Source organism: Mesoplodon densirostris, chromosome 16, assembly GCF_025265405.1.
Source record: "Mesoplodon densirostris isolate mMesDen1 chromosome 16, mMesDen1 primary haplotype, whole genome shotgun sequence".
NCBI classification, from domain to species: Eukaryota; Metazoa; Chordata; class Mammalia; order Artiodactyla; family Ziphiidae; genus Mesoplodon; species Mesoplodon densirostris.
Genome location: NC_082676.1, coordinates 27,112,844 through 27,123,794, shown reverse-complemented (window position 1 = coordinate 27,123,794; position 10,951 = coordinate 27,112,844).

Below are 10,951 nucleotides of genomic sequence, written 5' to 3'. Positions count from 1 at the left end.
GTGAGCTGCCTCTGGGAAGGATGGAGGAGGCCACGGAAGATGTGGGGTGAGGCGGGAGCATCTGGTGAACGAGGTTGGTACAGCTCCTGTGGGTCGAGGTCTGGAGCCTGGGCAAGAGGGGAATTAAAGGAGGGAGTTGGGGCGGGGTGGGAAGTTGGGTTGGGGGGCTGACAGTGCTGGAGGTGGACAGGAGGGAGGACCCTGAGACATCGGAGGGGTACAGGCTGGCAGAAGCATGAAGGGGTGGCAGATTTGGGGGAGGGCAACCTCGATCCGGAGCATAGAGAATGTTTCTCAGGAGACACCCTTTGTTGTGGGCTCTTTTATGGATGAGGCTCCAGACACCTCAGGTGAAATGTTTCAAGGAGCCATTCTTGGTTCTAGGTGAGCATCTAGAACATTTCTTCTAGATGAAGGTCTTGACCACAATAGATGAACTGCCTAGGAAGATACTCTGTCTGGGTTTGATTGTGGATGAGGTTCTGGCACCTTTAGCAGGGAGACTGTTCTAGAGAGACATTCTTTGTTCTGGATTGAGTTCCAGGACACAGAGCTGATAAAACGTCCTCGGGAGTCACTCTGACCTGGATTCTGTTATAACGAGGTGCAGACACTGGCACCCTGCTGCTCTGCTGTGGGGGATTCTAGCTCCTGCCATGGAGGTGGGGAAGAGGGCACCAGAAGCCTGTGTGAGTGGAATATTCTAGGAAAGAGTACTCCAGTTCTAGACTTCTAGGGTTTATAAGAGTTCTGTGCCCCTGTCCACCTTAGTCCACAGCCACCTTCCCGAGGAGAAACTGTCCTCAGAACCCCTGAGACATTTCAACTGCCAACTGGTTTCCAGCTGGAGAAAATTAGCTGTGGGGACATGAGATGAATCTTGGCTCTTAGCCACCTTGCAGATGCAGCTCCCTGGGGCTGCAGCTGTAAAACTGACTTGCTTTGCCTCAGATCTGACAACCCTCCAGGACCCGTGGTTCATTCCCATGGTCCAAACATCCCAGGGCATCCTTGGGACCACTCACCCAGTGCCCTTTCTCTCCACCTGGGACAACGAGTCCTGGATAGCATGGTGGGGGGGGTATGGAAGCTGAGAAGTAGGCAGTTCTTTGGGGTTAGGGGACAGAGCCTCTAGGCGAAGCTTGGAACCCCTCCCCACAAATTCCTCCCTCCCGCATGCCTACTAAGGTGCGTTCACTGCAAGGGCTCAGCGGGTGATATTAAGGACAGTTGCAGACCTGGGCTGGGGTGAAGTGGACATGAGAATTAGAGGGGCAAACTATGCAAATTAGAGGGGCACTTAGCCCTTTCTGGTTCAGCCTCCCTTGGGTTACAGATAGGAACTGAGGCCCAGAGTGGCAGCGAGTCTCACAAGGTCCTAGATACCTGGCTGTTCCATCAGAATGTGAAAGGTGATAGTGGCTTTGCTAAGGATGCTGGGAGAGGGCCACACTCAGGGTGCAGGGTGGCTCCAAAGGCAGAGAAGGCAGGACTGCGCATACACACACAAAAGCACACATTACCCCCATGACACAAGTCACCTCACCCCCCCAGCACCACAGGTGACTGCACAGACACCCACCCAGGCCGAGATGGTGTGTGCATCCCTCCTGTCAACACACAGAGAGTGTTTTTCTTTCTTTATTTCTTCTACATCCCTGATCCCTAAGATGCCTCAGGAACCAGGCCTCAAGGTGGTGGGGGGTAGGAGAAGCCCGAGGCTGAACCAAACTCCCTCTGGTGCGTTCCCCCATCCTCTTTATCCTCTGTCCATCTGTTTTCAGAGACCAAATTCCATGGCCCTTTGTGAGATGGGAGCATTGAGGATGTGGACCCAGATCCAACCGACCATTTCTCCTGGGTTGACTGCCAGCAGTTTTCACTCTGGACTGTTTCACTTAAACTCTCCCCTGCCTACAACAGAGGTGTTATCAATCCGTCTTACAGAGGAGGAAACAGGCTCAGAGGGGGGACATGAGGGTCAGCCTTGGCGAGTTATTTTACTCCCCAGTGCCCTAGAATGGTCCATCTGGCTGCCCCACTCCCCAGCATCCTTGAAAGAAAAGTTAAAAAGATCCTCCCTGGGAGTTGGGAGTCCTGACAGCTCCAGGAGCTTCCCGGAGGACCAGAGAGTAGGGACGAGCAGGCAGTGCTGAGGCGTGGCTTGAGGCTCATTTTTGGACTTTACTCCACCTCCACCCCACATCTTCTCAATCCCGCAAAACCTTCCCTAAAGGCCTCTGCCTGCAAGGACACCTGAACACCAGAAACGGTCATAGTCAAAGGGCCCGAGGAGAGGGCTACAGGCACCTGTGTCTCACCCTCTGGAAGGAGCTCAGCCCGTTAAGGACTATCCCCCTCCCTCCACACCTAGGAGCTCAGGACCCCATCCCTCCCAGGCCTGAGGTCCCGCTCTCTGCTGGCCTGTCCCTTACTTCATCTTGTCCCTGCTGGTCCCCTTGTTTCACTGGAATGGAGGAGTCAGAGTAGGGAAGGGGCACCATCCCATTCAAGCGGTTTTGTTTTCCTTTCTGTGACACAATCTACCTCAGCCAGTCTCTTCCCTGCCAGAACTGGACACCCTGCGTCCCTGCCTCCTGCTGCCCATTCCCTGTCTTCCCCCCTAGCCTGGCTGCTCAGCCCTTCCCAGAATCCCTACAGCATCCTTGCAGTGAGAGAAGGTTCACAGCCCAGAGGGGCCCTTACTGTCTCTTAAGCCACCTACCCTCCACATCCACTATAAAGAAGAAATGGAGGCACAGAGAGGGCCAGGGACTTGCCCAAGATCACACAGGAAGTCGTGGCAGAGTTAGGCTTTTCCTGGGGATGAGAGGTAGTTGGGTCCATCTTCATTTTGCCAGGGAGAGAAGAGAACAGGATGCTTTAGGTACCAAATATGTCAGGCCCTGCCATGCTGTATCTCAACCCCTAGGAGACCATGTCCCCATTCCCAGGGCAGACTTCTGTCTCCCAGTTTTTTGGAACTGATGCCCCAGGCTGCTGACTGTGCTCCCCAAACCTCTCCAGGCAGCACACACCCCTCATCACACCCCCACACACTGATGTTCCACGTGCCTTGTAACTATCACCTGGTTGGACAGCACAGACCTCCACCCCTCCCCAGCAGGGGGCTCCCCAACAAGGAAGCCTTTCTTGGTCCTCTCCTTCCATCTGCCTTATCCTCGTATCTCCAAATCTGCCTTACCCCAAGCCAGTTCCCTGCTACACCTGTGTCCTGCAGAGGTGTGTCACCCATGAGAGTTGAAGAAAGCGGAGGGCAGGGAGGGCAAGGCCTGGTCCAGGTCTCAGGGTCAGGGCCAACAGGGCTAGGAGTATCCAGGGAGGGAAGGTCTTGCCTGGCAGCCCCAGTGCCCTCCTAAGGGCTAAAGTCCCACAGGTCCCTTGGAGATCACCTGGGCTGGGAATTCATTGAAACCTCAGGCAGTGGGGAGAAGGTTTCTGAGTGCATGGGTTGCAAATTCAAATGCCTCCAGTTAATGAAAATAAGAGCGGTAGAGGTGCTAGACAATAAAGAGTGGTGGGGACTCTGACAAACCGGAGAGTACGTGCCCTGCCTATAGCCACTAAAGTTCAAATTTTTGAAAAATCCAGTGCGGGCCAAACTAAACACTCATACTTGACCGTGGGCCACCAGTTTGGAACCTCTGGTTCAAAATGTTAATAAGGTTCTGGGAAGCCTTGAAGAGTCTGGAAACTCCTTTGAGACTTTTCTAGTCCAACCCTAAACCCCCATGGCCTGGCCACCTGAGAACTGGCCCCACGCCCTCTCGACTGAAAAGGCCAGGGAGGTCTGGGCATCCACGAGGTCCCTGGCTTGGGAACCATCATCCGATAAGGGCTGCAGGCCCCTCCAGTGACTGACGGGGGACAGCGTAAGGACTGGGGTCTTCTCCAGTTTGGGGGCCCCCAGGTAGGAGGAACCTGCCCTGGGTGGGAGGAGAGTTCAGGTACAGGCAGAGGACTGAAAGCCAGGACCCAACTGCCCCATCCTGTGCTGGGCCATGCCACCCTTTGGCACCCTGAGGATGGCTCCCTCCCAGATATGGCCCACAGGGGGAGAAGCTATCAATTTCTGTACTTCAGTTCTTTGTAATGTCTCAGTGAAAGAGATGGAGTGAGTGCCAAGCCACGTGGGCAGCAGTGGGTATGGGGTCTGCGGTCCCCCTTCCCAACCAGAGGGGCTTCTGAGACCCTGGGGCTGGGGAAAAAGACTCTAAAGTGCCCTTCTGGTTGGGGAGGGGCTAGGACATTCCCGGGTTCTTGGTTGCTGCAGGTAGAGGCGAGGGGAGGAACAGCAGGAAATTGTGGAAGTGGGAGAGGAAGGCCTGATGTAGGGATGGCCTGGTTCCTGGAAGCAGAAAACTCCCCGCTATGTGTCTGTGTGGGGTGTGGACCTGCTGTGCCAGGCCTCCTCTACCATTCCCTTCTCCCAGCAAGGAGGAGGCTGCCTTCTCCCTAGCAATCCTGGCCTTTATTCTATGCACAATCATCGTTAAGGGCACCCCCAGGCCAGGCTGAAGGGGGGTGGGCCCTGGGGCACCTGCAGTAATCCCAGAGTGGAGGGTAGCTTGAGGCAAAGGGGGTGAGAAAGGCACTAGGTAGGAAAAGGATGTTCTTCCATCTCCCTCTCACCCAAATCCCAGACTCCAAACCAGGCCTGTCTCCATTTGGTTGGCTAAACAGCCACACTTGGAGGGACCCCATCTGAACAGCCCCCCAAACCCACTGTCTTTGTGAACCAGTCATAAACTAGCTGGAAGGGACCTGAAAAATTCCCAGATTCCCCCTTATTATTTTCACCCCTGAGGATCCTATAGTTTGGGAGATTTTTCTCCCAAACTAGCCTCACTTCTTGAAGGATAATTAATTTTCCCACATTAAATTAACTCAAACTGAGCTTCTGATTGCAGATAAATGCTTCCAAGGCCTTGAGTTAGCTTCTAGGGCTTAAAGGTTGGGGGGGGGGGATATCTGTATTCTGTTGGCATTTAATACATAATTCTCAAGAGCACTTGTGGGCCCCATTCTTGCCTCTGGGACCCCAAGTTAGGAATCAGTGGTTTAATCATCCAGCGTCTGTTGAATCATCCTTCCGCTTCTGAAGGGGAAGGCCCAGAAGGGGTGGCCAGCAGAAGGTCACACAGTGAGTTGGGAGGGTGGGATCAGAGCCCAGGTTCTTCGGGGTCCCACCAGAACACTCCCAGCCCTGATGCCCCCTCTTCCACTTTTTCTCCAACTCCAGGAACCACTAGCCATGCCCGAGGGGCTAATTTCCCTCCCTCAGCACAATTCCGGGTGATTCTCCCATCCAGATCCTTTCTTCCCTCCCTAGTCGGCCCCCACCCCTGCCCAATTGTGTTTTCAATCCCGATCCCACCTCCTGGTATTTACTGCATCTGTGCCATCCTCAGTCCCGAGACCCCACTCACCCCTCTGCCCTTCCCCCAGGAGGGGGAGGGGACCCCAAGCTGGGACTTCTGTACTGAGACTCTTTTGTACACCACAAACTTTTTGTATATTTTTAATTTTGCTGCAACATGAGATATTAAAAGTCATTTCAGTACGTGCTGTTTGCGTCTTATTGTTTTGGCTATTCTGCGCCAGAGAAAGAAGATGAGGAAGGAGGGTGCGGGGAGAAAGGATACCCTCTGCCACAACCCCTGCGGCTCCTGTGGCTCCCTTAAGAGACAAAGGCATTTGGCTGGAAGAGGACAGCGGCACACAAAGCTCCCTGTTGATTGGACAGAACCTCAATCACTCAACCAGAATGGTGGGTGGGGCCAAAAATTTAGGGATTTTCTCCAAACTCCTCGTTTTACAGGTAAGGGAAAAAAGGGACTGGGGACAGACTTGCTAGAGGTCACAGAATGAGTCTGTGGCAAAGTCAGGACCTAGACCGAAGTTTCAGGACCTAGACTGAAGTTCCTAATGCCGCTAAAACAAATGTTTATTGAATACATACTATGTGCCAGGCACTCTTCTAAGACACAGTGAATAAGAAAGATATAAAACAGTCATGATCGCTGCCCTCCTGGAGCTTACATTCTAGAGGGCATTGCCCCTAAGAGAGCTCCCTACCTCCAGGGTTTCCACCTTCTAAGCCAGTGGTTCTCAAACTTCAAAATGCATCAGAATTACCTGGGGTAGAGGGGGGTTATTTAAAATGCAGATTTCCGTCTCCATAACTGGAGTGGGGGGGAAATAGAGCATGCCTGGGAATATGAATTTTAAAGGCTCTCCATAGGATCTAGTACAAGGGGGTCTAAGAACCTCACTTTAAGGACCATTGCTTTAATGCCTCCTCCCCCAAATGTGGCCATGACATTTCCTGGCTTTACAATCTCCCATGGCTCCCCAGGGCCTTCAGAATAAAGACTGTCAACTTTGAAAAAACGCACAAGGTAAAAGCTGTGAGTCAAGAGTCTTACTGAGAGGCTTCCCTGGTGGCGCAGTGGTTGGGAATCCACCTGCCCTTGCAGGGGACACGGGTTCAAGCCCTGGTCCGGGAGGATCCCACATGCCGCGGAGCAATTAGGCCCGTGCACCACAACTGCTGAGCCTGCACTCTGGAGCCCGCGAGTTGCGACTGCTGGGGCCCGCGTGCCTGGAGCCTGTGCTCCGCAACAAGAGAGGCCACCTCAGTGAGAGGCCTGCGCACCGCAGAGAAGAGTAGCCCCTGCTCGCCGCAGCTGGAGGGAGCCCGCGCGCAGCAACGAAGACCCAACGCAGCCTAAAATAAATAAATAAAATTAAAAAAAAAGAAAAAGAGTCTTATTAAGGACTATAGCCTGGGAGACTGCCTCTTAGCTAGCTCTGAGAAACTGTCCCGAAGAGGTAAGTGGGGGGAAGATCAGTATATATGTGATTTGGGTGAAGGGAGGTACGTGCAACCAAGCACACATCTCGGTAGAAGGTTGCTGCTAGTCTCAAGGAACAGATATCTTAGTTAATGGTTTTAGTGCTTTTCGAAGTATGGGAAGATGCAAGAATCCAGGTGCATAAAAAATTTCTCCTGAAAATATATAACTATCTGAAGGTCTGTTCTGCCAGTTTTCCCAGAGCACAGAGTGCCTCATTTCTGATCTCCTTTCAGGGTGTGTTAAAGGTCAGTGACTGCAGTGGCTAATGACTCAATTCTTGTAGAGCCAGATGGCTGGTGACATTCTTTAGTAGGCAAGATGCTGACTTTTCACAACCTGGACCCAAAATACCTCTTAATCCTCACCTCCAACATCACCCCACCTAGACCTCATAGCTTCTCCAAACCACCATCTTCCTGTTTCTGTGAGGTTCTCCTGGTTGCCACTCAATGCCCTTTCTCTCCATTCTCTCATGCAGGTAGAGCCCCATTTCCTAGGAGCCCCCAGCCCAAGTGCTCAGGGAATGTAGCCCCTACCTGGCCTTAGGAGGCAAGACAGTAGTTCTCAAAATGTGGTCCCCAGAGCAGCATCACCAGGAAATTTGTTAGAAATGCTGATTCTCAGAGCCCACCCCAGACCTACTGAATCAGCCATTGTGTGGGTGGGGAGCACCATGTTTTTATAAGCCTTCCCGCGGATTCTGAGGCACACCCAAGTTTGACAACCACTGGTCCAAGATAATTCCCCTGACTGAGGATTGGTGGGGGCAGGGCCATGTGACCCAATTCTGTGAGGCAGAGACTGCTATATGTCCCCCAGTATCCATGCCCCCCCTTTTTCTATAAAGGAATTATTAGCTGGGCACATGGCCACTCAGAATAGAAGACTATTTCCCAGCCTCCTTTGCAATTAGGCGTTCCCATGGAAACAAGTTCCAGCCAATGGGATATGAGCAGTAGAACTTTGTGCTGCTTCCAGGTCATCCCTTTAGAGGGAGGAGCTGTGCTCTCCTCTGGCTCAGTTTACCCTTCCTACTGGCTTGACTGCAGCTGTGTCGAGAGCCAACTTGAAGTTGAAAGCAAAACCCTAGCCTGGTGGAGCAGCGAGACAGGAAGCCCCTAGGTCCTGGACACATGGAGCTGCTATATCTGCCCTGGACTGCTTATGTGATGGAAGAGATCAACTTCTATCACGTTTAAGTCACTGTTATTTGGATCTTTGTTAGAGCTGAAATATATCCTGGCTAATACATCTGACCCCTAGATCCCTAGATTAAGTCACTGTTATTTGGATCTTTGTTAGAGCTGAAATATATCCTGGCTAATACATCTGACCCCTAGATCCCTAAGGGAAGTCTTTTGAAGAATCTCTGGGAAAGGTTTTCCTTCTCGATAAAAAGACACACAAGAAGGGGAAACCCTTGGCCTCATCAAGTGTTGATAGCATCAAAACCAGAATAATGATGAGTAGTATCATGTCTGTATTGGTCCTACAACTGGTACAGCCCTCTTGCCAGCTGTGTTAGTTTGCTAGGGCTCCCATAACAAAATACCACAGACTGGGTGACTTAACAGAAATTTATTTTTTCACAGTTCCAGAGGCTAGAAGTCCAAGATCAAGGTGTCAGCAGGGCTGGTTTCTTCTGAGGCTCTCTCCTTGGCTTGCCGATGGCAGCATTCTCACTGTGTCCTTATATGGTCTTTCCTCTGTGTGTGTGTGCCCCTGGTGTCTGTGTGTTCAAATTCCTCTTCTTATAAGGACACCGACCAAGTTAGATTAGAACCCACACTATGGCCTCATTTTAACTTAATCACCTCTTTAAAGGTCTTCTCTCCCCAACAGCCACATTCTGAGGTACCGGGTGTGTGGGTTTCAACATATAAATTTTGGGGGTCGGGGGGGACACAATTCAGCCTATAACACCAGCAAAGCAGAAGATGTGAGGAACTTGATGCCACTTTTGAGCTGCTCAATTAACCAGCCTTAAAATCACTTACCATTGGCTTTGTCTTGAGAGAGAATAAATTTCCCTTATGTCTAAGCCACTTTTGATCGGATAGTCTATTCTTTTTTTTTTTTTTTTTTTATGTTGTGGGTAGGAGTTTAGTAATTTATTTATTTTTTTTTGCTGTGTTGGGTCTTCGTTTCTGTGCGAGGGCTTTCTCTAGTTGTGGCAAGCGGGGGCCACTCTTCATCGCGGTGCGCGGGCCTCTCACTATCGCGGCCTCTCTTGTTGTGGAGCACAGGCTCCAGACGCGCAGGCTCAGTAGCTGTGGCTCACGGGCCTAGTTGCTCCGTGGCATGTGGGATCCTCCCAGACCAGGGCTCGAACCCGTGTCCCCTGCATTAGCAGGCGGATTCTCAACCACTGCGCCACCAGGGAAGCCTGGATAGTCTATTCTTGGTAGCCAGAAGTGTCGCACACATCTCATGCACTGAGTGTTCACACTGTTCCCTCTGCCTGGAGTGACCTTCCTGTCCATACGCCCTTCAAAGCCTGGCTTGAATGCCACAGGCTTGGTGAATGGCTCCTGATTCTACCTTCCCCAAACAAGTCGCTTGCCTTGTATCAGAGTTCTTTGCCTGTGTGTCTTTCTCTCTCACCAGTTTAGGGGTCAGCATATGCACCGTACACCAGCTGCCACATTCCCCACCCAACCACCATCCCATGGCAGTCCCTTTTTCATTGGGAGTGGATCTGGTTTTTCTAATCAGCACTCCAGGGCAGCCCCTGCCAATCAATTAGAGGTGGCTCAAAAGAGGTGAATCCCATTTGCCACAACTGTTAAGTCTTGAGGGCATGGACTCACCTCTTTTTTGATTCACAAGCAACTTTATTAATAAGTGTTACCACTGTACGCTTCTGATCCCATTTAATCCCTGCAGCAGCCTTCTGAGGCAAGCACCATCATTATCCTGCTTTTGACACACGAGATTCTGGGACTCCAAGAGAAACTACTGGTTCAAGGTCATACACATTTGAACCTAGGTCCACCTGTCTCCGCCCACTTCCACTGACATGGACTAACCACTTGATCTGTTCATGGCTCTGGGGTGTGCACTGCAGGGAACACAGAGATAGTTTGCTCTTTCTAGTGGCATTCAGAACACTTTTTGTCCTGTTTGAGATTCCCAGCAGTTCAGTGATGTTTGGAGTTATTCCAGGAATAATAGACATCCCCATCTTACAGATAGGGAAACTGAGGCTCAGAGAGAAGAAAAGGCTTACAAAAGTCAGTCATGGGGGACTTCCCTTGGAGGTCCAGCAGTTAAGACTTCACCTTCCAATGCAGTGGGTGCAGGTTCAATCCTTGGTCACGGAGCTTAAATCCCACATGCCTCGTGGCCAAAAAATCAAAAAAACATAAAACAGAAGTGATATTGTAACAAATTCAAAAAGACTTTAAAAATGGTCCACATCAGGAAAATCTTTTTTTTTAAAAAGTCAGTCTTGGAGGTGCCAAAGCGAGAGACCACCTTTCATTCCCTGCTGCCACTCTGAGGGTGGGAATTCAGGACCTGCTCAGGGGTTAACTGGGAGTTTGATGTCTGGGGCAGCCAGGGATTGGGTAGCACATCCTGGCCTCTTCCTGTTGGCCCGTGGGGCTGAGGGAGATCTCACTTCCTGCTGTTGGGAGGTGACTGGCAGGATGTAGGGGAGCGGGTGGGGGTGGCTGTATGAGCCGGCACTAAGCAGCCTGGGCCATTTCCCCACCCCAGAAAGAGGGAGGGAGGGGAAGAGGGAAGGCTGGTGTCTGGGAGTCTCTGTCCGCTCTCACACCCAGAGCAGAGGGGAGCTCTGACCCTCGCTCCCACCAGCACTAACCTGGCACACCCAGGCTTTTAGAAAAAAATCAAAACAATCCTATGCATTGGCCCCTGCACTTCATCATTTCCAACTGCCTTCTTATCCACGGCCTGATGTCTTTCCTGCCATGTCTCTGACTGCAGGACAGGGTTTGGGGGATTATTGTTCTCGTTGGAAAGATGAGGAAACTGAGGCCCAGGGAGCTTACAATAAGCAACCTCCCTGGATCATACAGCAAATCAGTTCCAGGACTTAGGTCTCC